Below are 27,915 nucleotides of genomic sequence, written 5' to 3' on the forward strand. Positions count from 1 at the left end.
TTTGGAATTTAATGGTTTTGCCACCACAATTTTAGTGCTGCGTATTTTCCGCAACTAGATGATTAAATGTCATCAAATTTATTAAGTAGCTAAATAAAGAGGAAGCAACTTGATCATAGAGACTTTGACTGGAGGGCTAGCATTTATCCAACTGCTAATGAATCCCGAGCCTAATTATCTTTTATGGAGACAGATCTTAATCTCAACTTCACCAATTTTTTTCAGCAGTCAATGGGTGCGGGTACATGACAATATACTGAGACTAGAATCTGTAGACTGTGGTGTGCAGCCGGCAGACCTGAGTTATACTGCTGCTTTCCCTTCACATTGCACTCGTTGGGCTTGTGTAGGGTTTGACTCCCCGGCCATTTTATTTTTAACGTTCGAGCCGGTGAGTGTCTGCTTTCTCCTAACGCATAAACAAACATTTAAAGGGAACGTTATAAAACGTCCAAGCCAGGTGAAACTTGCACTGACCTGTAGATATTCTATGAACTAGCGGTGATATACTGCAGAATCTGGAGATCTGAAACAAAAGCAGAAAGCACTGGAGACACTTAGCAGGTCAGGCAGCATCGTTTGAGAAAACAGAAGCCAGGTGATGTTTCAGGTATAAACCCTTCCTCTGGAATTAAAGTAGACCCAGCGAGAAGCCCACTCGCACCTCTTGACCTAATGGCGCTCACAGTGAGATCGGGATCCGACTCCTACGTTATGTTACCACATTCGCGTGGATTTCCTTCTGTTTGTCAAACTGTGCAGAAAACCTAACAAGGGATAGGAGAGAACCAAATGAGTTGTGTATGAATAGAGCTGTTCACTGTCAGTATTTGAGGCTTGCATTTATATAGCACCTTTCACTACCACCAGATGTCCCAATGCGCTTTACAGCCAATGAGGTACTTTTTGAAGTGTAATCATTGTTGTAATGTAGAAAACGCGGCAGCCAGTTTGTGCACAGCAAGCTCCCACAAATAGCAATGTGATAATGACTAAATATTTTATTTTAGTGATGTTGATTGACGGATAAATATTGGCTAGGACACCGGTGATAACTCCCGTGCTCTTCTGTGAAATAGCGCCATAGGATCTTTTACGTATACCTGAGAGAGCAGACAGGGCCTCGGTTTAACGTCTCATCCGAAAGACGGCACCTCCGACTCCCTCAGCACTGCACTGGAGTGTCAGCCTAGATTTATGTGCTCAAGTCCCTGGAGTGGGACTTGAATCCAAACCTTCCGACTCAGAGGCGAGGGTGCTACCAACTGTTAACTCCTAAAGTGTTAACGGGTCCTGGAAAATTGGTAATCTTGATAAATACAGGAAGGGATATCGCGTTTATCCTAAAAATCTTTTAAAATATTTTTGTCTCCCAATGGTATGCATAAAAAAGGGTATTTTCACTGCACGCCTCAACATTTGATATGACTAGTGTGCAGCAGCAAAAGGAAACTCCTTTGTCACAGTATGTGGTCAGATGACAGACTACCTATAGACCATAACTGTTTGTGGATTTAGTAATCAGTTTCTATTTGAAAGGGAACTGTATTCTGCACATATTAAACTTGACAACATTGAAACGAATAAAGTACATTGAATTGTTTTACCTTTGTTGTCTGGCCACGTGGTTCAATTTGTTATATACGCCACCGAGGGCAGACTGAAGATTTTAAGTTACGTCAATAGATCATTTCTAAATGCAAAGATTTATTGCAAAACATACAGTTTTAGGTTTGCATACTGAAGATTGAATGTGATTGTTGGTGGAAGTTATTGTATATTAAACACGTTTCGGTATAGGGCAGCAGGGTATCACGTCACTTTGGGGCAGTTGTGGATGGCCGGGGGATACACTCCTTTTTGAATGTTCCTGATGCAAAGAGAAGCTGCCGCCTTAAATGAAGCAATTTTTATTTCAGTGGGGTACTGTGAGGGGGCATCGGACAGACGGAAAGTAGGAAGAAATTAACCATTACTCCAGTGTACCTCCAGCGGGATCGCCATTAATGCAGGAAATAGGTCACCTGCTGCCTTGTCCACAGCTCTTGCATGTCATGGAAAACCAAACCTTGTGTGGTAGTAAAGAAAGTACTCTACCTTTAAAAATAACACTCCTGTGACGGCTCAGTGGGTTAACTCAACTCATATGGTGCAATTTTGAATCGATCTGATTACGTTCGATCCCTAATCTTGGTTGAAGCCACATTGGGGATGTTTTAGTGACTCTGGGCCAAATTTAGTTTAAAAAGATAATCAGCCAAGATGTTGGTTCTTGCTGGCCGTCTAGTGACCTCCTGCTGGAAAGTTGTGTGTGAATAACTTGTCACACCCTTTCCAGACATGTGGATGAGTTTACAGAGAACTTTAGGAGAAACAATCACTCCCTTCAACAGAGGAGCACAGATAATTGGGGAGAAAAATCACCTTCAACGAAAAGTCCGTACCATTCATTTTTGATGAATTGTTCCAAAGCTTGGAGAAATAACCCTACATTTATTAGAATGATTGACACGCGATTAGATTTATGCTCGCTTCCAGCTGCCCACACAAGGCACTATTGCTAAAGTTTCACTTTTTGGCACACAATAAATTATAAATCATGACGAATGTAACCCGACCCTCTTTGTGTTGGGACAGGAATATAATCTGGTGCCGTATCAATTGTTTTTGTATATCTGAATAGCCTGCCTGCCTGCCTCCCTCTTAGTGTTGCAGTTGTTGCCATCATAGAAGTGTCACAACACTTCAGAATCATAGAAGCTTACAGCACGGAAGGAGGCCATTCGGTTCATCGTGTCTATGCCGACCGACAAAGAGCTATCCGTCCTAATCCCAGTTTCCAGCTCTTGGTCCGTAGCCTTGTAGATTACGGCACTTCAAGTGCATATCCAAGTACTTTTTAAATGTGGTGAAGATTTCTGTCTTTACCACCCATTCAGGCAGTGAGTCCCAGACCCCCACCACCCCCTGGGTGGTAAAATTTCCCCTCAAATCCCCTCTCTAAACCTCCGACTAATTACTTTAAATCTATGCCCCCTGGTTGTTGACCCCCTCTTTCTATCTACTCTCTCTAGGCCCCTCACAATTTTATACATCTCATAAGGTCTCCCCTCAGCCTCCTTTGTTCCAAAGAAAACACCCCCAGCCTATTGTGTTCCGAACACAGATGAGACTGCACACAGGGAGGTTAAAGTAACAGTGACCTCAGTCTTTATTAAGACACTCCAAAGTGAGGAACAGGCCTTAGGGGCCGGCTTATATACAGTGCTCCCAAGGGATGCTGGGATCCCTTGGGACTTCAGGGGATGCGCTCCTTGGTGGCGGAATATAGGAGTGCATGTTTTACAGATACACAACACAGCCTATCTAATCTTTCAATGCTATCTAAGAAATGATGGTAAGTACTGCAGGAAATCGAATATGGCCAGGGTGATCTCCTGGACTAGTTTCGATCGCCTGGATGGAGAGGAATTTTCCCAGATTTTTTTTTCCCCAATTGGCCTGGGTTTTTAAATCTGGTTTTTGCCTCTCCCAGGAGATCACATGGATCTGCTTGGGGTGGAGTGTACAATGTTTCGGTGTAAGGGGTGTCGCAGTTGTGTGGGGCGGACTGGTTGGGCTGGGTGCTCTTTACCTTTCCGCCATTGTTCATTGTTCATAGGTTGATGTGTAACCTTCAGGGCTGCTGACCGAGTGCTGTGCGGCTCTTTGTCGGGCCGGTGCGGACACGATGGGTCGGAATGGCCTCCTTCTGCGCTGTAGATTCCTACGTTTTTTTCCTCCTAGCTAAACTCTCCAGTCCAGTCAACATCCTCGTAAATCTCCTCTGTACCCTCTCTAGTGCAATCACATCTTTCCTGTAATGTGGTGACCAGACCCGCACGCAATACTCTAGCTGTAGCCTAACTAGTGAGGAGGGAAGGGTCTAAGTTGAATTGATGGTGGGATAGAGCAATGATATGACACATTAGTGCACTAACTGATACATGGTGGAGTGGTGGAATGTGGCATCTCTCCTGCGATTTCTCCCATATTCGAGTTTATTTCCTTAGCCTGGCTGTCAAAGGGAGACATCAGGGTAGAAATGTGTCTGCACAAAACGAAGGTTATCGCAAGGGCTGCCCATTATAGTTTTGCCCGATATTCAGTTCCATTGGGTGGCCAATGCAATACTGCCTGTTTTGCACTGGCACTCAAGAGTTTTGTGTGGTGGTAGAAAGGGGGGATGGGGAGGGTGTGGGTTGTTGAGGGTGATGTGGCTTGTGGCTGTTTCCAGAGAAAGGAAGCAAATATTTTTACATCAATCTTATCCACAGTTCAACATTGACATTGACAAACAGCTGAAAATTGATCATTTGTCTGACCCTCGGAGTGAGGGGGCATCCAGAAAATGATTCACAAAATGTGGGCAAAATTAAATTGAGCAAGAGTTTTCCTATGACTATTAAAGAAAGCAAAGCAGGTAGCCCACCCAGCCTTGCTCTTGTGTTTCCATTCCTTGGATTCTGATTAAAAAGAAGAAAAAACGAGAAAGTAGAGAACATCCTTTGGAGGAAGGAGAAATCCAAATAGATAATTCTTTGAAAGCAGTGGTTGTATTGCGGGGGGCTGGGGGGTGTCGCAAACACTAGATATTGCAGTGGAGCATCACAATGTCCTTTTATCTCTTGGGATCTTGCTTTAAGTCCCGCTCCGAAATGATTGCATTAAACTGTCCTCTGTCTTCTGATGGTAGAGGTGATAGGTGAAGTGAATTTGGGCAGTTTGAACTAAGCTCCTAATCCACTGATGATGTGGAAAATGGAAGCTGCCACACTGGGGTACTAGGAGAGTGAACTGGCAGGACATCATTGCAGAAAGCAGAGGGAGCTTTATCAGCTTCGAACGATGATAAATTTCACTGAAGGTGCTTGATACAGGTTTTTGGTGGTGCTCAAATGGAAAGTGCTAACTTCCATCACCATAATGAACACACATTTCAGAAAATATCATTAATAAGAAATCAACATCAGAACAAAACCATTGAGCCATGCAGAAGTAGCCCTGTCGAAAAATTTGATTTCCAGCATCCCTTGTATTTTCATGTATAAGCGCTTTTAACTAAAGACTACCATACATATTGACACGCAACATATATTTACAAACAAGCAAGAGGGACCTTTCCTTCCACAAGATTCCTCTGGTCCAACAGTACGAAGTATCAACCAGCAGTCAGTAAAAACATTTAAAAACAAAATGTTATGCTTGGTTTCTCAATTATAAGAGCAAAGTACATCGTGCAAGATATCAACTGAAGGCTGAAAAAGGTCATACAATTTACAATATATACAACCAAAATGCTGGTATGGGTCAGGTGACCTTTCATGCTACCCATAGTTAGATTGTACAGCCACCTAAGAACTCATGCTAAGAGTGGAAGCAAATCTTCCTCGATTCCGAGGGACTGCCTATGATGATGATGAGTCAGACCTAAAATGGTAGATCCAATCTTGATGCTGTTATTTATATTCGAGGCACTCGGAACTGACCACCCCACCCAAACCCCGCCCCAAGAGTTTTGGTGTCTCCGATAGCATTGGCATCATATTTGCAGAGATGTCTTTGATGCTGGTCTTGCTGTTGAAGGTGTAAAAGGCCTTAGACAGATCTTTGCAAAGCCTCTATTCTACCTTAGGTTTATGCAAAATATTGCAAATGCTCAAGAGGGAGGAGGACATTTGTCTGTATGGTGTGGTCAGGCCATAGCAATGTCTATAGTATAATGTGTGAAAGGGCTAAATGAGGCAAGGTGTGAAAAGTGCTTCTGCTGGTTTGACTCCACTTGTATCTTCCCGATAAACTCAGCCCATTTTACTTAATTGTTTAGGACGATCCTATATCATCACTCCGTCACCGCCCACACCCTGCCTTATTGCTGCATCGAACTGTGCCTTAAATAATTCCAGGTTTTTCCTGAGAGTTTAATCCAAGTGATAATTATTCGGTGGGAAGAAGAACTTCCTGGTATCTGTCCTAAAATTACCTTTTACCAATTTGAACCTGTATCCTCTTGTCCTACTCCTTCTGTTTATATAAATCAGTATTGCGGATGAACCTTTTCCATGCCATTTACTATGTTATATATCTCTAGGTCACCTCTCAGATGCTTCTTTGCCAAGATGAAAAGTCCAAGGGGGTGAAATTGCTCCTCGGCCTGATTGAGGGCTGCAAACTTCCGGGACTGGAAGTCCCGACCCCGATGCAGAATTAGGCCGTACACCACTCAAAGGAAGCCGTGCACTGTCTCCGGCACTCCGCTTCCTTTGAGGGGCGCTCCCGAGGCGGTAGCTCCCGAGTCCAGCTAACGCGCTACAACACCCCTCCCCTTCCATTAAATGGGAGGGCCGCTGCGCAGTCTTCATGGCCCTTTGGTGGCCAGCTCCTGGGCCACCAGGGACACAATCGACCGGGCCAACAGCCCGGCACCCAAAACAGAGTGCAAGGCTGCATGATGGCGGCCCGGTCGACGCAAGGGCCGCCATTGTCAGGCCGACCCAAGAGTCAACCAACAAATAAAGACGGCAGCCCGGGTGCTAAAGGCCTCCCCTTTAAGGGGCGCCTTGGCAGCGGATGTCCGCTAGCTTTGCAACCTGCGAAGAGGGCATTGACATCTGCCTGCTCCAGCCTCGCGGTCCACGGGGTAATGTCCCCCCCGGGGGCAGTGAGGGGTCGGCGCGCATGGTGATAAGGTCATCGGCGGTTGTGCACCTGCCCGGAGCACTAATTGTGGGACGAGGTGCTGCCAGGGCAGCGCCTCCCCCCCGGCCCCCCCCAAACCTCCAGTGCAATTTTCCGGGAGGCCGGGCGAAAACAGCATTGTGCCCTGTTAGCACCCCTCGGAGGCCCTAATGGGGCTACAAAAATTTTGTCCCTCCCACCCCAAGTATCTCTGGTCTTTCCTCAGCTCAGACCCCTTTGATACTTGGGTAGAGTCTCATGGATGTTCTCTGCTTCAATGTTTCCCTTGCTTCTTAGTGACCAGCATCAGTTCTGAAACTCTTATCCATGCCATTGTCGCCTGCAGTCACGACTATTCCAATGCTCTTCTGGCTGGTCTCCTAAACTTCAGCCTCTGTAATCTTCAGCTCAACTGTCCTATTCTGCCCAAATTTCTGCTCAACTATCATCCCTGTCCTTGATAACCTCTCAGTCCCCCAATACTCTCATTTAAAATTCTCCTCATTGTGTTTAAATCCCTTCATGGCTTTGCCCCTCTTGTAACTTCTTAAATCCTGATCTTAATTCAAGGAGATTACAAAGATATGAAGGCAGAGTTGGCTAAAGTGGACTGGGAAAACAGATTAAAGTGTAAGATGGTTGATGAGCATTTAAGGAGATATTTCATAACTCTCAACAAAAATATATGCCAATGAGAAGGGAAGACTTTAAGAGAATGGAGAACGATCCGTGGTTAACTAAGGAAGTAAAGGATGGCATCAAATTGAAAGCAAAGGCATACAAGCTTAATGAGAACGAGAGGATTAGAAAAAATTTTAAAACATGCAAAGGATGACTAAAAAAATAATAGAGAGAGAATATAGATTATGAGAGTAAACTAGCAAGAAATATAAAAACAGATAGTAAGAGCTTCTACAGGTATATAAAAAGAAAGAGAGCAGCTAAAGTTAATGTTGGACCCTTAGAGGATGAGACTGGGGAATTAATAATGGGGAACAGGGAAATGGCAGAGACTTTGAACAAATATTTTGAATTGGTCTTCACGGTAGAGGACACTAAAAACATCCCAATAATAGATAATCAATAGGGAGGGGGGGAACTTAAGCAATCATTGTCACTAAAGAAAAAGTATTCTGTAAAATAATTGGACTAAAGGTGGACAAGTCCCCTGGACCTGATAGCTTGCATCCTAGGGTCTGAAAAGAAATGACTGCAGAGATAGTGGATGCATTGGTTGCAATCTACCAAAATTCCCTGAATTCTGGAGAAGTCCCAGCAGATTGGAAAACTGCAAATGTAGCCCCTATTTAAAAAAAGGAGGGAGACAGAAAGCTATAGACCAATTAGCCTAACATCTGTCATTGGGAAAATGCTGGAGTCCATTGTTAAGGAAGCAGTAACAGGACATTTGGAAAAGCATAGCAGGGTTGGGTGTAATATATTAGCATGGATAGAGGATTGGCTAATTAACAGAAAACAGAGTCAGGATAAATGGTTCATTCTCGGATTGGCAATCAGTAACTAGTGGAGTGCCGCAGGGATCAGTGCTGGGACCCCAAGTATTTACAATCTATATTAACGACTTGGATGAAGGGACCGATGTAACATAGCCAAGTTTGCTAACGATACAAAGATGGGAGGAAAAGCAATGTGTGAGGAGGACACAAAAAAACCTGTAAAAGGACAGACAGGCTAATTGATCGGGCACAAATTTGGCAGATGGAGTAGGCCTCGAGCCTGCTCCGCCATTCAATAAGATCATGGCTGATCTGATCATGGACTCAGCTCCACTTTCCTGCCCGTTCCCCATAACTCGTTACTCCCTTATCGCTCAAAAATCAATCTATCTCCGCCTTAAATATATTCAATGGCCCAGCCACCACAGCTCTCTGGAGCAGAGAATTCAACAGATTTACAACCCTCTGAGAAGAAATTCCTCCTCATTTCAGTTTTAAATGGGCGGCCCCTTATTCTGATACTATGCCCCCCTAGTTTTAGTTTCCCCTATGAGTGGAAATATCCTCTCTGCATCCACCTTGTCGAGCTCCCTCATTATCTTATAAGTCTCAATATGATCACCTCTCATTCTTCTGAACTCCAATGTGTATAGGCCCAACCTACTCAACATATCCTCATAAGTCAACTCCCTCATCTCTGGAATCAACCTAGTGAACCTTCTCTAAACAGCCTTCAATGCAAGTATATCCTTTCATAAATACGGAGACCAAAACTGTACGCAGTACTCCAGGTGTGGCCTCACCAATACCCTGTACATTTGTAGCAGGACTTCTCTGCTTTTATACTCTATCCCCCTTGCAATAAAGGTCAACATTCCATTTGCCTTCCTGATTATTTGCTGTATCTGCATACTAACTTTTTGTGTTCCATGCACAAGGACCCCCAGGGTCCTCTTTACTGCAGCACTTTGCAATTTTTCTCCATTTAATTATAATTAGCTTTTCTATTATTTCTGTCAAAGTGGATAACCTCACATGTTCCCCCATTATACTCCATCTGCCAAATGTTTGCCACTCACTTAGCCTGTCCATATTCCTTTGCAGATTTTTGTGTCCTCCTCACAATTTGCTTTCCCACCCATCTTTGTATCATCAGCAAACTTGGCTACATTACACCTGCAACTTCCCATCTTGATTTAGAAATATATTGCCATTCCTTCATCGCCACTGGGTCAAAATGCTCGAACTTCTTCCCTAACAACACTGTGGGACTACCTACCACAAGGACTTCAGTGGTTCAAGGCGGCGGCTCACAACCACCTTCTCAAGGGCAATTAGGGATGGGCAATAAATGCTGGGATTAAAGTTTTAAAGAAAGGAAGAACTGCCATTTATATGGCACCTTTCACAATCTCAGGACATCCCAACTCACTTCACAACCAATTAAGTACTTTTTAAATGTTGTCACTATTGTATGTACAACAACAACTTGTATTTATATAGCACCTTTAACGTAGTGAAATGTCCCAAGACGCTTCACAGGAGTATTATGAAACACAAAATTTGACACCGAGCCACATAAGGAGAAATTAGGGCAGGTGATCAAAAACTTGGTCAAAGAAGTAGCTTTTAAGAAGCATCTTGAAGGAGGAAAGAGAGGCAGAGAGGTTTAGGCAGGGAATTCCAGAATTTCATGTAGTGAAATACTGCAGCCAATTTGCACACAGCATGATCCCACACACACCATTGAGATAAATGACCAGATAATCTGTTATTTTGTGGTGTTCACTGAGGGATAAATGTTGATCCAGACACCGGGAGAAGTCTCTACACTTTGAATATTATCCTGGGGTTTATTACGTACATCTGTGAGGACATCACAAGGCTTTGGTTTAACGTCTCATCCAAAAGCAGGCATCTCCGACGGTGCAGCCCTCCCTCAATATTTCACTGAAGCATTAGCCTAAATTACGTGCTCAATTCTCTGGGTTAGAGTTGAACCCATGACGTACTGACTGAGAGTTGAGTGTAACACCACAGAGGCAAGACTGACACCACTAATAGGAAGTTGGTTCAAAAGAGGCCATGTTAATAATTATACCGTTATAGTATATATGTGCCATGAAAATAGTTTTCTGTTAAATTTTCTGTTAACTAGGATGATGTGATGTTGAGTGGCATATTTAGGTACCCATTATTGGCATCAAGCACACCAAATTAGAACAGCCAACTGCTGTGTAAAGTTCCCTCTATTCTACCTCAACAATGTGCCTTATCCCCAACCTCACCCACTACTACAAACATATAATAGAGGCCCCATCTGCCTATTCAGATTGAAGAAGAGCTGGGGGAATTCTTCTGATGTCCTGGCCAACATTTATCCCAAAACCAAGCATAGACTAACAGTTCATTTATCTCATTGCTGTTTCTGGGACATTCCTCTGCACACATTAGAATCATAGAATGGTTACAGCACGGAAGAAGACCATTTGGCCCGTCGAGTCCGTGCCAACTCTCAGCTAGTCCCACTCCCCTGTCCTTTTTCCCGTATGCCTGCAATTTCTTTTCCTTCAGATACTTATCCAACTCCCTTTTAAAAGATAAAATTGAGTCTGCCTCCACCACCCTTTCAGGCAGTGCATTTCAGAGCCACTACTCTCTGTTTCCTGTCACTTAGCCCATTCCGTATCCATGCTGACACTGTCCCTTTTATTCCATGGGCTTCAACTTTGCTGGCAAGCCTATTATGTGGTACTTTGTTGAAAGCCTTTTGGAAATCCATGAACATTACGTCAACTACATTACCCTCATCAACCCTCTGTTACCTCATCAAAAACCTCAATCAAGTTAGTTAAACACGATTTGCCTTTAACAAATCCATGCTGGCTTTTCTCAATTAATCCACCCCTATCCAAGTGACTGTTAATTTTGTCCCTGATTACTGTTTTTAAAAGCTTTCCCCACTACCGAGGTTAAACTGACCGGCCTGTAGTTGCTGGGTTTACCTTGAAACCCTTTTTTGAACAAGGATGTAACATTTGCAATTCTCCAGTCCTCTGAGAGCACCCCCATTTCTATGTGGATTGGAATATTATGGCCAGTACCTCTGCAATTTCTGCCCTCAATTCCTTTAGCATCCTAGGATGCATCCCATCTGCTCCTGGTGATTTATCTACTTTAAGTACAACCAGCCTTTCTAATACCTCTTCTTTATCAATTTTTATCCTATCAAGTGTCTCCACTACCTCCTCCTTCACTCTCCTCTTCTTTGGTGAAGACAGATGCAAATGACTCAGTTAGTGCCTCAGTCATACCCTCTGCCTCTGTGCATAGGTCTCATTCTTGGTCCCTAACAGAACCTACCCCTCCTCTTACTACCCTTTTACTATTTATATGCCTACAGAAGACGAGCAGCACATTTGGAAAGCAGTGACAGGATCGGTCCTAGTCAGCATGGATATATGAAAGGGAAATCATGCTTGACAAATCTAGAATTTTTTGAGCATGTAACTAGTAGAGTGGACAAGGGAGAACCAATGGATGTGGTGTATTTGGACTTTCAAAAGGCTTTTGACAAGGTCCCACACAAGAGATTAGTGTGCAAAATTAAAGCACACGGTATTGGGGGTAATGTACTGACGTGAATAGAGAACTGGTTGGCAGACAGGAAGCAGAGAGTCGGAATAAACGGGTCCTTTTCAGAATGGCAGGCAGTGACCAGTGGGGTCTCGCAGAGTTCAGTGCTGGGACCCCAGCTATTTACAATATACATCAATGATTTAGATGAAGGAATTGAATGTAATATCTCCAAGTTTCCAGATGACACTAAGCTGGGTGGCTGTGTGAGTTGTGAGGAGGATGCCAAGAGGCTGCAGGGTGACTTGGACAGGTTAGGTGAGTGGGCAAATGCAGTATAATGTGGATAAATGTGAGGTTATCCACTTTGGTGGCAAAAACAGGAGGACAGAATATTATCTGAATGGTGACAGATTAGGAAAAGGGGAGGTGCAACGAGATCTGGGTGTCATGGTACATCAGTCATTGAAGTTTGGCATACAGGTACAGCAGGCGGTGAAGAAGGCAAATGGCATGTTGGCCTTCATAGCGAGAGGATTTGAGTATAGGAGCAGGGAGGTCTTATTGCAGTTGTACAGAGCCTTGATTAGGCCACACCTGGAATATTGTGTTCAGTTTTGGTCTCCTAATCTGAGGAAGGATGTTCTTGCTATTGAGGGAGTACAGCGAAGGTTCACCAGATTGATTCCCGGGATGGCAGGACTGACATATGAAGAGAGACTGGATCAACTGGGCTTGTAGCCACTGGAGTTTAGAAGAATGAGAGCGAGTCTCATAGAAACATATAAAATTCTGAAGGGATTGGACAGGTTAGAGCAGGAAGAATGTTCCCGTTGCTGGGGAGTTCCAGAACCAGGGGTCGCAGTCTAAGAATAAGAGGTAAGCCATTTAGGACCGAAATGAGAAGAAACTTCTTCACTCAGAGAGTGGTTAACCTGTGGAATTCTCCACTGCAGAAAGTTGTTGAGGCCAGTTCCTTAGATATATTCAAAAGGGAGTTAGATATGGCCCTTACGGCCAAAGGGATCAAGGGGTATGGAGAGAAAGTAGGAAAGGGGTACTGAGGTTGAATGATCAGCCATGATCTTATTGAATAGTGGTGCAGGCTCGAAGGGCCGAATGGCCTGCTCCTACATCTAATTTCTATGTTTCTATGTTTTGAATTACCTTTTATGTTGACTGCCATTCTAATCTCATACCCTCTCTTTGTCCCTCTTTTCTTTTTTACTTCTCCTCTGACCTTTCGATATTTAGCCTGATTCTTAGATGTATTTGCAACCTGACATCTGTCATTCGTGCTATTTTTCTGCTTCATCATATTCTCTATCTCTTTTGTTATCCAGGGAACTCTGGCTTTAGTTGCCCTACCTTTCCCCCTCGTAGATTGTATCTTGACTAAACCCAAACTATTTCCCTTTAAAAGCAGCCCATTGTTCCACTACAGTTTTGCCTGCCAATCTTTGATTCCAGTTTACCCGGGCCAGATTCGTTCTCATCCCACTGAAATTGGCCTTCCCCCAGTTCAACATTTTTACTCTAGATTGCTCCCTGTCCTTTTCCATGGCTAATCTAAACCTTATGATGCTATGATCACTGTTCCCTAAATTATCCCCCACGGACACTTACTCCACTTGACCCACCTCATTCCCCAGAACCAGATTCAACAATGCCTCCTCCCTCGTCGGGCCGGAAACATACTGATCAGGAAAGTTCTCCTTGATACGTCCTTACTATACAGTATAAATGCACACGAGGCCCATGCTTGAGAGAAGGTCAGTCTGTGACCTGTCCTTTATTCCTTAGCACTCAAGTGCAGGAAGTGGGTGGAGCTTCCCCTTTTATATCTGAAGGTCTCGGTTAGGAGTGTCTCCCACAAGTTCACCACCTAGTGGTCAGTGTTCTCACGGTGTACAACTTAGGTCAGTTTATACATGGGTTACAATGCTGGTTGAATACATGACATCACCTCCCCCCCAAAGTTTTATTGGGATCACAGGTTGAGTCTCTCTGGTGGTTTACGCTCCCTTGTCGAGCGCCTGAGTTGGGGTTCTGGTTGTTGGGCGCTGGCCTGAGTGTCTGCTGTTTGCAGTGCCTCAGGCCTGTCCGGACTGCCCACAGTGACTGGGCTCTGCTCCCTTTGGTTCCGGTGTTCGGTCACCTGTGGTGGAGTGAACTCTATATTGTGTTCTTCCTCTGCCTCTTCTATGGGGTTGCTGAACCTCCTTTTTGTTTGATCCACATGTTTGCGGCAGATTTGTCCATTGGTAAGTTTAACTACCAGAATCCTATTTCCCTCTTTGGCAACCACAGTGCCTGCGAGCCATTTGGGCCCTGCAGTGTAGTTGAGGACAAAAACAGGATCATTTACATCAATACATCGCGCCCTCGCATTCCTGACATGGTAGTCATATTGTGACTGGCGTCTGCTCTCGACAATTTCTTTCATGGTGGGGGTATAAGGGATAACCGGGTTTTGAGCGTCCTTTTCATTAGCAGCTCTGCGGGTGGAACCCCTGCGAGCGAGTGTGGTCGGGATCTGTAGGCCAACAGGAGGCGTGATAAGTGGGTTTGTAGGGAACCCCCTTGGATTCTGAGCATTCCCTGTTTGATTATCTGCACTGCTCGTTCTGCCTGGCCGTTTGAGGCCGGCTTGAACGGTGCCGTTCTAACATGGTTAATTCCATTGCCTGCCATGAAGTCCTGGAATTCAGTGCTTGTGAAGCATGGGCCATTGTCGCTGACCAAGATGTCCGGTAGACCGTGGGCGGCGAACATTGCTCGTAGACTTTCTACCGTGGCAGAGGATGTGCTTGAATTTAAAATGTCACACTCGCTCCATTTGGAGTAGGCGTCTACTACAACCAAAAACATTTTCCCCATGAAAGGACCTGCGTAGTCCACATGGATGCGTGACCAAGGCTTGGCGGGCCATGGCCAGTGGCTAAGGGGGGCTTCCCTGGGTGCGTTGCCCAGCTGGGCACACATGTTGCACCTGCGAACACAAAGTTCCAGATCTGCGTCTATCCCTGGCCACCAAACGTGTGACCTGGCAATTGCCTTCATCGTGACAATGCCCGGGTGCCCATTGTGGAGTTCTCTGATGAACACCTCTCTGCCCATCTGGGGCATGACTACGCGGTTTCCCCACAGTAGGCAATCGGCCTGAATTGAGAATTCATCCTTGCGCCTGTGAAATGGTTTAAATTTCTCAGGGCATGCCCTGTACGTGGCTGACCAGTCCCCATTCAGGACACATTTCTTGACTAGAGACAATAGCGGGTTTCTATTTGTCCAGACTTTAATCTGACGGGCTGTCACGGGTGAGCCTTCGCTTCCGAAAGCTTCAACAGCCATGACCATCTCAGCAGCATGCTCGGTAGCTCCCTCAGTGGTGGCTAGTGGGAGCCTGCTAAGTACATCGGCGCAGTTTTTGGTGCCCGGTCTGTGCCGAATTGTGTAGTCATAGGCGGCTAACGTGAGTGCCCACCTCTGTATGCGGGCCGATGCGTTTGCATTTATGGCCTTGTTGTCGGCCAAAAGTGACGTTAGAGGTTTGTGATCTGTCTCCAGCTCAAATTTCCTGCCAAACAGGTACTGGTGCATTTTCTTTACCGCATATACACATGCCAGCGCCTCCTTTTCTACCATCCCGTAGCCCCTTTCTGCCTGGGACAGATTTCTGGAGGCATAAGCTACCGGCCGTAACTGACCCTTGGCATTGACATGCTGCAACACACACCCGACACCATAGGACGACGCATCGCACGTTAACACAAGTTTCTTACATGGGTCATATAGCGTTAACAGATTGTTGGAACATAACAAATTGCGTGCTCTATTAAAAGCCCTTTCCTGGCTGTCCCCCCAGACCCATTCGCGACCTTTGCGCAGGAGCACATATAGCGGCTCTAGCAGCGTGCTCAATTTGGGAAGAAAGTTACCAAAATAGTTCAGGAGCCCCAGGAATGAACGCAGCTCCGTCGTGTTACGGGGTCTGGGTGCTCTCTGGATCGCTTTCGTCTTGGACGCAGTAGGGCTGATCCCGTCTGCTGCTACCTCATCCCCAGGAATTCTACCTCTGGAGCTAGAAAGACACACTTCGCCTTTTTCAGTCGCAGCCCTACCCAGTCCAGTCTGCGTAGCACCTCTTCCAGGTTGTGGAGGTGTTCTTCAGTATCGTAACCCGTAATGAGGATGGCGTCCTGAAAAACCACAGTCCCTGGAATCGACTCGAGGCTTTCCATATTTCGTTGGAAGATCGCGGCGGCCGAGCGAATCCCGAACGGACATCTGTTGTACTCAAATAACCCCTTGTGTGTCGTGATGGTGGTCAGCTTCTTCGACTCACTCGCCAGCTCCTGGGTCATGTAAGCTGAGGTCAGGTCCAATTTTGAAAAAAGTTTGCCACCGGATAGCGTCGCAAAGAGGTCCTCCGCTCTCGGTAGCGGGTACTGGTCTTGGAGTGACACCTGATTGATGGTGGCCTTGTAATCGCCACATATCCTGACCGACCCATCCGCCTTGAGCACCGGCACAATCGGGCTCGCCCAGTCACTGAATTCGACTGGCGAGATGATGCCTTCCCTCAGCAGGCGGTCCAATTCGCCTTCTATCTTTTCCCGCATCACGTACGGCACCGCTCTGGCCTTGTGGTGTACTGGCCTGGCGTCCGGGTTTATGTGAATCAATACCTTGGCCCCCATGAAAGTGCCAATGCCGGGTTGAAATATTGAGTCACATTTGTCCAGGATCTGTGAGCATGATACTCGCTCCACAGAGGAAATTGCATTGACATCGCTCCATTTCCAGTTCATGACAGCAAGCCAACTCCTCCCCAGTAGTGCGGGACCGTCCCCTGGGACAATCCAGAGTGGCAACCTGTTCTCTGAATCTTTGTGGGTCACGACTACCGTGGTGTTGCCTAGCACCGGAATGATCTGCTTTGTGTAAGTCCGTAGCTGTGCGTCAATCGGCGCTAATTTTGGCCTCCTGGCCTTGGACGCCCACAACTTTTCGAACTGTTTGATACCCATCAGGGACTGGCTGGCCCCTGTGTCTAACTCCATTGATACTGGGATGCCATTGAGGAGCACTTTCATCATTATCGGTGGCATCCTGGTGTATGAACTGTATACGTGCTCCACATGAACTCGCTGAACTTCAGCTTCCAGGGATTTCCCCCAGCGTTCATGTCTGCAATTTCTGCAGGTATTTTGCTCACCTCTGCAAACTCCGGCTGAGTGTGTGCCTCCACGCCTCCAGCATGAGCTGCTGTTTGAAACAAAAGGTCCCTTGCCAGTCGATCGTCCCTGACTGCCCCAGTTATTGCCCTTGAGTGCACCATTAACAGGTGTTGATTGCCCCATTATTGGCCGCATTGTCCCTTGCAATGGCGTGAATCGCCGTTCAGCTTGCCATTGTCTCTGTCGTACTCCCCCTCTGGGTTCAACTACATGTTGGGGCATGCCCGACTGCCCTTGTCTGCCTGGAGAACTGTGTGCTGCTTTAACAATGTTGAATCTCTGTCCCAACCATTCCTTAACACAGTACCTCTCGTCTGTTCTGCTAGTGGCCATGCTCGTGTGGTTTAAATCCCAGTTTCTTGTCGCCATTGATAAGTCCTTACTATACAGTACAAATGCTTGAGAGAAGGTCAGTCTGTGACCTGTCCTTTATTCCTTAGCACTCAAGTGCAGGAAGTGGGTGGAGCTTCCCCTTTTATATCTGAAGGCCCAGGTTAGGAGTGTCTCCCACAAGTTCACCACCTAGTGGTCAGTGTTCTCACGGTGTACAAATTAAGTCAGTTTACACATGGGTTACAATACTGGTTGAATACATGACACTCCTGAACTCACTTCAAAAATTCTTCCCCCTCTCTGCCCTTTACACTACATAAATCCCAGTCTATATATGGATGGTTGAAGTCCCCCATTATTACTACCCTATAGTCCTTGCACCCTCTGTAATTTCTCTGTAAGTTTACTCCTCTATATCTTTTGCACTATTTGGTGGTCTCTAGTAATATAATGGCACCTCTATTATTTCTTAACTCTAGCCGTATAGATTCTGCCCTTGACCCCTCCAGGACATCCTCTCTCTCCAGCACTGCAACATTCCCCTGAACCAATACTGCCACACCACTTCCTATCTTTCCTTCCCTATCTTTCCTGCACACCTTATATCCAGGAATATTTAATATCCAATCCTGCCCTTTGAACCAGGTCTCAGTTATTGCTCTGTTTGACTACATAGCAACAGTTACTACACTTCACAATTAATTGATTGGCTGTGAAGCACTTTGAGACTTCCTGAGGACAAAAAAGGTGCTACATAAATACAAGTGGATTTAAATTCAATTATGTCTTGGCCCCTAGCTTCAGCCCACTACTGTTAAGATATAAGAGCATGAGAACATAAGAAATAGGAGCAGGCCCCTTGAGCATGCTCTGCCATTCAATGAGATCATGGCTGAACTTCTACCTCAACTCCACTTCTGTGCACTATCCCCATATACCTTGATTCCCTTAATATCTAAAAATCTATCGTTCTCTGTCTTGAATATACTCAAAGACTGAGCCTCCACAGCCCTCTAGTATAGAGAATTCAAAAGATTCAAAACCCTCTGAGTGAAGAAATTTCTCCTCATCTCAGTCCTAAACAGCCGCCCCCTAATTCCGAGACTGTGACCCCTGGTTCTAGACTCTCCAGCCATTCAGGAGTTCATTAAGGAGGGGGATATCTCTCCAGGGAATGGAATGCTTTCACTTTCCCCACCAATGTTTATTATACAAAGCTCTCAATTCAACTATAATATGGGCTAGATGCAGAATAAAGCTCTCCTTGCTCTGCCCCAACAGTATACATGAACCCTAACTTTGAGAAGGAATATAACACTTTCATCTCCCACTCCATCATTCCTTGCTGCCAATCTATGTGTGACTGCCAGTGTAGTGCCAACCAGTGACAGTTTTGTGCTGTGTATTTGTGCCCAAAGGCACTAGATTGAGACTGCCCAAACTCATTTCCTTTGCAACGCTTCAGATAGAGGAGATTGTCACTCCTAAGTGATTTTTAAATGTGGACTTGAGGTAACATTAAGTATAAATTGCACTAAGTTGTACTGCATTCTGTTCATTGTGTTTATTAGCTGTAGATTTAAAGAGATTGATTCAGGTTCCAACTAACACTGTGGTTTCAGTCATGTCAGTAATTCAAACAGAAAATGCTGGAAATACATAGCGGGCCTGTCAACATCTGATCAGATGAAAGACAGGTTAACATCTCAACACTGATCTTTTGTCGAAATGTGCCCTGCAATGTAACCCTATGTTTTCTCTTTCAGATGCCGAGAGGCCTATTGTGTGCATTTTCTTTTTATACTTGGTAATGCCAGATATATAGTATATAAAACCTAAAAGCTGGCCATTAGTGATCACAACCTTCCTGAATGCATTGGGAGTTTTTATCGTATCTGCCATTAGTTACAGAATAACAAATAAATATCAACAATGACGCAGCAATTTTTTTTAAACTGAAAGGTTGGAGGTCAGGCTTATGCAACTGCATCGAATCATGTGATGTTTAACTCTGTTAACCCTATAGGAACTGTTTTAATAATTTTCTGCAGCATCATATTTCTGAAAAGACTAAGGGGCGAAATTTTCCCGCGCCCCGATTGGGGCGGTGACCTTCTGGGCTGGGAATTTTAGCGCCCGGCGAGGAGGTCCCGCCCCCACTGCAGAATTGGGTTTACTGCGCTCCACTTCCTTTAGGGGCGGGTCCCGGGGGGGGCGATACTGGAGCGAAATGTTCAGTGCTGCACAGATGCTCTGCTAGCGCTGACATGCTCCAACACGCCTCCACTGGGACACCAGGGTAGTGTGCGACCGGGCCGGTAGCGCAACACCGCAGACGAATCGGCCGACAAAAAAAGATGGCGGCTCGGGGCGCAGGCGCCCGTCCCTTTAAGGAGCGCCCCGAGAGCGGATGTCGCCGATCCTCCCGTCCCGCGGGGCGATGAGGGGTCTCCGTGCACGGCGATGATGTAATTGCACTACTTGGAGGCGCTACCGGGGCTTTAAAAAAAGGGGCAATTTTACCCCCAAAGAGTAATGCACCGACGATGCTTTTTTAAAAATGTGACTTTGTTTGCAAATTATCTCCTCCTGAGGACATGACTCCTTGCTGGGTACAGCTCAGTAAAGGTAGAAACGCAGGTTAACAAGGCCATAAAAAGAGTTAACAAAGCACTGCGGTTCATTTCCATAGGAGTAGAATTGAAAAGCAGAGAAGTTATTCTGAACTTGTATGGAACCTTACATCGACCACACTTGGAGTGCTGTGCACTGTTCTGGTCTCCATATTACGAAAAGGATGTAGAGGCACTGGAGATGGTGCAAAAAAGGATTTACAAGGATGATACCAGAACTTCACGAAAGACTGAACAGGGTGTGACCTAATAGAGGTCTTTAAAATTATGAAGGGGTTGAACAAGTTAGAAGTAGAGAAAATATTGTGGGGGAGACCAAAACTAAGGGTCATAAATGTAAGATAGTCACTCATAAATCCAATAGGGAATTCAGAAGAAACTTCTTTACGCAGAAAGTGGTTAGAATGTGGAACTTGCTACCACATGGAGTAGTTGAGGCAAATAGCATAGATGATGCATTTAAGGGGAAGCTAGATATACACATGAAGGAGAATTGAAGGTTATGGTGATAGGGTTAGATGAAGAGGGGTATGAGAAGGTTCATGTGAAGCATAAACACCAGCACAGACCATTTCAGCTGAATGATCTGTTTCTGTGCTGCAAATTCTGTGTACAGTTCCACCTGCTTCAAATGGTCATTTATTGAAGGGTGAGCTCTGACAGTGAGTATCAATGGGAGACATCACAAGCAAGCCTGATCTTGTCCTCACAGTGACAACAACAGTAACTTGCATTTATATAGCGTCTTTAATGTTACAAAACATCGCAAGGCACTTCACAGGAGCATAATCAGACAAAAATAGATACCGAACCAAAGAAGGAGGCATTAGGACAGGTGACCAAACGCTTGGTCAAAGAGGTAGACCTTAAGCAACATCTTAAAGGACAAACAAGCGGTAGAGAGGAGGGAATTGCAGAGCTTAGGGCCTAGACACTGAAGGCACTGCTACCAATGATGGAGCGTTCAAACCTATGTACATCCAGCAGGAGCAGCGGAAAGTGATTAGCAATGGAAATCCTGGGATTCGAACTCCCTGATCTCTATGGTGGAAGTATTCAATACATAAAGTCACTAAGCCATTGCAAGAACTGTATTGCCAGTGTTTTTGAAGCTGCACTCTCTTGTGTTGTACCAGATTGGAGTATATTTGACTCCCTTGTAAATCGTAAACTAGGTCTCCTTTAAGTTTACAAGTACAAATGAGCAAAAATTATCTGTACAGTCTCTGGAACTTTTATTTTGTGTGGTTTATTTGGGAATAGTATGACCTTTTGTTCGCTGCTTTTTTAAATTCAGACCGTGAATTTTGTGTTGAATAAATAACCCATTTTGTACAACACTGGATTCACTGTTGGCAATATATATATTTTTCTGCAGCGTCTTCCTAATTGTATTGGGGCATTTTCCAAAATGGTGACCCTTTCATCCTGCTGCTGTTTTTAGCTTGCTGTAATATGGTGGGTCACTGGAACTTGCATACAGGCTATACGGAAAACGAGTGTGTATATTGGGACAATGTAGTATTCCCTTGATCAAAACTTAAAGGCTAAAAATAATTGGTTTCGCAGGAATGAACATGCTGGTTCCAGATTTTCAATTTACAGACTATATTTTACAAAACATTGAAAAGAACAGAGTGAAAGTATGTATTAAATTTCTGAAAATGGCAGATCTAATCACTCCTCTAGTAATGTCCAATAGCTCAGTGTGTCTGCTGCAGGAACCTGTGATTTCCTTACAAATTATAAAGTCACTGTGAAGCTTTGAAACATGCATCAGTGTAAAATACACTGAGGAAACTGGAATTGTAAATTTATAAAAATGCTTAACTACTCTCAGGTTCAGTGCTTTACTAATGAAAGCTTTTCTAAAATTTGTGTTTCATGTAGCAAGTGCAAACATAAAACTGTATGAGTTTCTGATGCTTAATTATGCAGCACATTGAGAACTGGTTAAACTTAAAATAAACCATTTTTTTAAAGATTGTAATCTTAATAAATTTATATACTTTATTTTAGTCTGGAAATGCTAGTGCATTTTTCAAATGAATTTTGAAATGAAGTTTTAGTTCAAATTGAACCATGACAGTAAGATAAAGGGGCATTCGGTAACTGCACTTCCAAAATCACTCATTGCATAAGAACATAAGAATTAGGAGCAGGAGTCTGCCATACGGCCCTTCGAGCCTGCTCCGCCATTCAATAAGATCATGAATGATCATCGACCTCAACTCCACTTTCCTGCACTATCCTCATATCCTTTGATTCTCATAATATCCAAAAGTAAAGCACTTTGTGATGTTTTTGAGAGATTTGAGAAAACGCAATATGTAAAAAACACAAGTTCATTCTTTTTTTAAGCCTGTTGAAAGGAAAATTTAAGACTGATGTCAGGAAGCTTTTGAAACAAAGGGTGATCAATAGACTTCCAGGCAGGGTATTGGAGCAAAAAAAATTGAAATCGTGCAATGAGACTCTTGAATCCTGTGAATGGGTCAGTGTGTGTTTTTCTTGATGTCCCTCCTTGTTAATATTTATGTATTTTGTGATTTTGCAACTAAAGAAATTAACTAAGGAATGTGTTTCATTGTATTGTTTAGGATGCTGGTGTGATTCTGTGGATGTCTAAGTTGAGTCACGGCTGAGAAAGATGCAGAGAAATTGGTCCCCCCACCCACTGATGGCACAAGTCCTCAGCTCTACGATACAGGACTGTCTTAAGACATACACTGAACTTTAGATTGATGAAATATCACCTGCACGTTCCAACTTTCCCAGAATAGGACCAGGCATATCTTGCACTTCGATGAGGTAAATCACTTGTTTTCTTACTGTTCTTATGCATTAAATATGTGTTTTGTCAGAGTTTTGCAATCTGAAAGCACGCAGGTGGGAAAGCGAAGTGTTCTGGTTTCCAATTCACAGTATAAACAGAAATTATGGGGTCAAGTTTCGGCCTGAGTTGCTCCTATTTTTTTGGAGCAACTAGTTTAGAATGGAGTATCTTAGAAATTGCAATTCTCGGCATTCAGTTCGAATGAGTTAGAACAGTTTCATTTGGAACAGATTTTTTTTTTCAAAAGGGGCCATGTCCGGCCACTGACGCCTGTTTTGCAAGTTTAGGCAGCGAAATCTTACTCCAAACTAACTTAGAATGGAGTAAGTGTAGATTTTTGTATGCTCAGAAAAACCTTGCCTACTCTTAGAAAATCAGGCGTAGGGAATGAGAGATTGGAGGGGGGGGGGGGTTTACAAACATGAAACACTTCACTTTTACAAATAAAGAGCCATCATCAATAATAAATGATAAATAAATCAACCAATAAGTCAATCAAAAAAAATTAAAACATAAAAAATTAAAAAATCAATAAATAAAAGATTACCTTTCTACTCACCGACTGCAGCACCAGGAGCCCTTCAACAGCATGCTGGGACGCCCCCCCCCCCCCCCCCCCCCCCAGTGTGTCTCTGTCAGTGTCTCTCTCTGTCTGTCAGTGTCTATGTGTTTCTGTCAGCGAGGGGAGGAGGGAGAGGGGGGGTGAGAGGAGAGGGAGACAGGGGGGTAGAGGAGAGGAGGGGGTAGAGGAGAGGAGAGGAGGGGGGAGAGGAGAGGGGGGAGGGGAGGGGAGGGGGGAGAGGAGAAGGGGGGAGGAGGAGAGAGGAGGGGAGAGAGAGGAGGGGGGAGGAGAGAGGGGAGAGAGAGGAGGGGGGAGGAGAGAGGGGAGAGAGAGGAGGGGGGAGGAGAGAGAGGGGGAGGAGAGAGAGGGTGGAGAGAGGAGGGGGGAGGGGGAGGAGAGAGAGGGGGGAGAGAGGAGGGAGGAGAGAGGGGGAGAGAGATGGGGGGAGGAGAGAGAGGGGAGAGAGGAGGGGGGAGGAGAGAGAGGGGGGAGAGAGAGAGGGGGGAGAGGGGGGAGAGGGGGAGAGAGGAGGAGGGAGGGGGGAGAGGGGGCGGAAGGGGAGAGGGGGCGGAAGAGGAGAGGAGGAGGGAGGGGGGAGAGGGGGCGGAAGGGGAGAGGGGGCGGAAGAGGAGCGAGGGGGCGGGGGAAGAGGAGAGGTGGGGGGAGAGGGAGGAAAGAGGGGAGGGGGAGAGAGGGGTGGGAGGAGAGGGGTGAGGCTGAACGGGCCTGGCCGACGAGAAGAAGCCGGTCCAAAACTTCGGGCGCGGCCCGCCCCCAGCAAGATGCCGGGCCGGCAGGCCTCGCCGAAGACGTGAAGAGGGAGTGGACCGGACCTGAAGGGGTGGGAGCCGGAGCGGAGCTGGAGCTTGGCGGGGGTGGGGGAGCGGCAGGCAGTGGAGAGCGGGAGCTGGGAGGGGGGGAGCGGGAGCTGGCGGGGCGGGGAGCGGCAGACAGCAGAGCGGGAGCTGGTGGGAGGGCGGGAGAGAGCCAAAGGGAGCGGGAGCTGAACAGGGCGGGGGAGCCACAGCCAGAGCAGGAGCTGGAGGAGGGAGGTGCAGCCTGATCTTCGCAGCCCCGGTGAGCCCATTCGGCCAGGGCTCGGGACGGCGTGCTTCAGGCCCCTCCCACACAGTTTCGGGCGCCTGGAGCTACTGCACATGCACGCACACTGTAGCACGCATGTGCAGAGGTCCCGGCACTGTTTTCAGCGCAGGGACCTGGCTCCGCTCCACCACAGCTTGTGCTGCGCTGCGCCGAGGGCCTGGATCGACCTGAGGGAGTGGAGAATACCGAGGTAAGTTTTCGGCGCGGTTTTGAGCGCGGAAATCAGGCGTGGCTTGTGGGGCTGCGCCGTTCTAGGCGCGGCCTGAAACTTGACCCCATAGTCAGCGCATTTCAGGCAGTTGTTCGCTAAGCCACTGGACTTAGTGGTGATGGTGACGCTGGGAAAAGGAGCAGTGGAAGGAGGAAAAACTAGCCAATTGCAGGTTCTTATGTTGGTTAGCAACCGGTCTTCTTTGACCAGCTGAGTACCTCACACAAAGCTGGCCTTCTGGCTGAAGCAAGGGGTCTCGTTCTAAGTCCTGTTCACACAAAACCCCTGTCCTTGTTGACCTACATTGGCTCATGGTCTCCGAATGCCTCAACTTTAAAATTCTCGTCCTTGTGTTTAATTCCCTCTGTGTCCTCGCCCCTCCCACCATCTGTAATCTCCTCCAGCCCTACAACCCTCCGGGAGCTCTGCGTTCCTCCACTTCTGGTCTCTTATGCATCCCCCGTTTCCTTAGCCCACACTCCCCCCCCACCGCAACCTCCATCATTGGTGGCCATGCCTTCAGCATCTAGGTCCTAAATTCTGGAATTCCCTCCCATAAACTCTGCACCTCTCTCACCTCCTTTAAGACACTCTTTAAAACCTACCTTTTCGACCAAGCTTTTGGTTACCCATCCGAATGTCTCCTTCTTTGGCTCGGTGGCAATCTGTCTGATTACGCTCCTGTGAAGCGTCTTGGGATGTTTTATTATGTTAAAGATGCTATATAAAGCAAGTTGTTGGTGTTATTGTGTAGCAGTGAGGACCTAGTTGAGAACAATGTGTGATTCATGGCATTTTCCTGTTTTTATTCTCTCTTTAACCTGGTGGTGTATTTGGTAACTTGATTTGAAGGTTGAAGAGTCTGTGATTTTTCTGGAGGATAAGGATATGGGATTGAACTTGAAGCAATTTCTTGGCAGTCTTAATGAAGCAATATTTTGATTAGCCTTTGGAGAAAATGGATTCATTTCTTACAACATACAGATGTCCAATGTTACATGAATAACTGCACTTTTATTAAATGTAGTTATATTCTGATTGACAGTGAACGTAACTATTTTGTTTCTCGAATTGGCACCGTCCCCATTATCTGTACATTCACCACAATTATGGTTTGATTTTATTACTAATTTTAAAATGTTGAATACAGACTAAATTAAGCTGAAGATATTTAGCTGTGTACTTTGTAGATATGTTGCCGTAGCAACCGCTTTCTGTCTGCTGACTGAAACTTGTCTAGCTTCCTGAAGATCATTATCAGGCCTTGTTGGATTGGAATTGGCTGTTGTGATGATTCATATAACAAAAGGGAAATGAATACAATTGAGGTGCTGGCTCGATCGAGTCTATATTTCACCACAAGAGATATTAACAACCCCCTGTGTTTACTTTTCTTTTGGGGGGGGGTGGGGCATTATAGGGGCTCTAAGAGCTAAATGAGGGAGCAGACCAATGTCTTGAAATTGGTTACGACATACTGACTGACCTTGTATATGCAATGCCTAGCTTTCGTAATATCTACACAAGATAAAAGCCTTGTACTTCTTGATCTTGAATATTTTTCATGCACTATTTTGTGTGTTTCTCCCCTTGGCCACTCTCTTCCCTGCTCTTGCAAGCCTGCTTGTCCAAAGTGGATTTCCTAGGGACATAGGAACAGGAGTAGGCCATTTAACCCTTCGGGCCTGCTTCGCCATTCAATTAGATCATGGCCCATCTGTACCTCAACTCCATTTACCTGCCTTAGCTCCATATCCCTTAATACCCTTACCGAACACTAATCTAGCGCGCTCAGTTTTGAAAGCTCCAATTGTCCCAACATCTACAGCCTTTAGGGGGGGAACAGCTCAGCAAAACCCGCTCCCAGGTTTTGCCAGAGCTGTTCTCCAGCTGGCCACATGGAGGCACATGAGAGTTGTCCTGGTATGTTGCACTCCGATTTTATTCTCCGCTCCCACCCCCAGCTACTTCCCCCCATCACCCGCGCACCTCCCCTAAAAAAGAAGTACCTGGCCTTTACTTGCTGATTGAAGGCTAAGAATTCACAGGATGAAAAACTGCGGGTCCAAACTACCATTTAGCCTTTCTGCAGTGCGCTACCATGGAATTCCAGTGTGTTGTATCCAGCCTGGTAATTGTTTCACACTATAGCTAAACATTTGTACATGAGCTCTCCCACTGGCTAGGTGGATGAAGACATTGAGTTGTATACAATTAAGACAGTGCGGATTTCGTCCCCTATGGGGCACAGCAGACATGATCTTTACGGCATGACAGCTGCAAGAAAAATGCAGGGATCAGCACCAGCCCTTGTACATGACCTTCTTTAACCTTACAAAGGCCTTTGACACTGTCAACCGCGAGGGTCTATGAAGCGTCCTCCTCCGTTTCGGATGCCCCCAAAAGTCACCATCCTCCGTGTTATGTCTGTAATGCACTTATGAATGACTCCACGAGGCAATGTGTTGTACTCAAACTGTAGTGACCTTGGTCCTTTATTCGTAACTCCAGAGTGAGGCACAAGCATGGTGGGCAGTCTTTTATACTGGGCCCGGCACACCTATGCAGGTGCCCCTCAGGTCTCCCACCGCAGTGCCCTCTGGTGGACAGCCTATGCCACAGGGGCAGGAAACCCCGGTCTCCACCAGTTGCACCCTCTAGTGGTGCCAGCATAGTATATACACAGTATAAACCTTATTGACAGTACATCAGGTAACAAGTCTCCCTCTTATGCAACTATACAGTGACTACACAGAGAGTATATAGTTTGCATATATTACACTCCGCCTGCTCCACAACAATATGCAGGCCATGATCCTTACCAATGGATCCATTACAGACCCAATCCACATCCGAGCTGGGGTCAAGCAGGGCCAACCCTCTTCTCAATCTTCCTTGCTGCCATGCTCCACCTCAGTCAACAAGCTCCCTGCTGGAGTGGACCTAAACTACAGAAGCAGTTGGAACCTGTTCAACCTTCGACGTCTCCAGGCCAGGTCTAAGACCACCCCAACTTCTGTCATCGAGCTACAGTACGCGGATGATGCCTGCGTCTACGCACACACACAGGCTGAACTTCAAGTCATAGTCATCGTATTCACTGAGGCGTACGAAAGCATGGGCCTTACACTAAACATCCGTAAGACAATGATCCTCCACCAACTGTCCCCCAGTCATCAAGATCCACGGCGTGGCCCTGGACAACATGGACCATTTCCCATACCTCGGGAGCCTCTTATCAAC

General features: G+C 45.9%; 1 long non-coding RNA gene across 7 annotated transcripts in view; it reads left to right on the forward strand.

The window, feature by feature from the left end:
• The window catches only part of LOC139267437 (uncharacterized), a 584,220-nt gene that overhangs the window by 490,606 nt on the left and 65,699 nt on the right, over nucleotides 1-27,915 (forward strand). For all 7 annotated transcript variants that reach the window (XR_011593903.1, XR_011593905.1, XR_011593907.1 and 4 more), the window contains one exon: nucleotides 22,560-22,770. This is a non-coding gene — a long non-coding RNA (uncharacterized lncRNA). The remainder of the gene's footprint in view (nucleotides 1-22,559; nucleotides 22,771-27,915) is intronic.

Source organism: Pristiophorus japonicus, chromosome 7 (genome assembly GCF_044704955.1).
Source record: "Pristiophorus japonicus isolate sPriJap1 chromosome 7, sPriJap1.hap1, whole genome shotgun sequence".
Classification (NCBI taxonomy): domain Eukaryota; kingdom Metazoa; phylum Chordata; class Chondrichthyes; family Pristiophoridae; genus Pristiophorus; species Pristiophorus japonicus.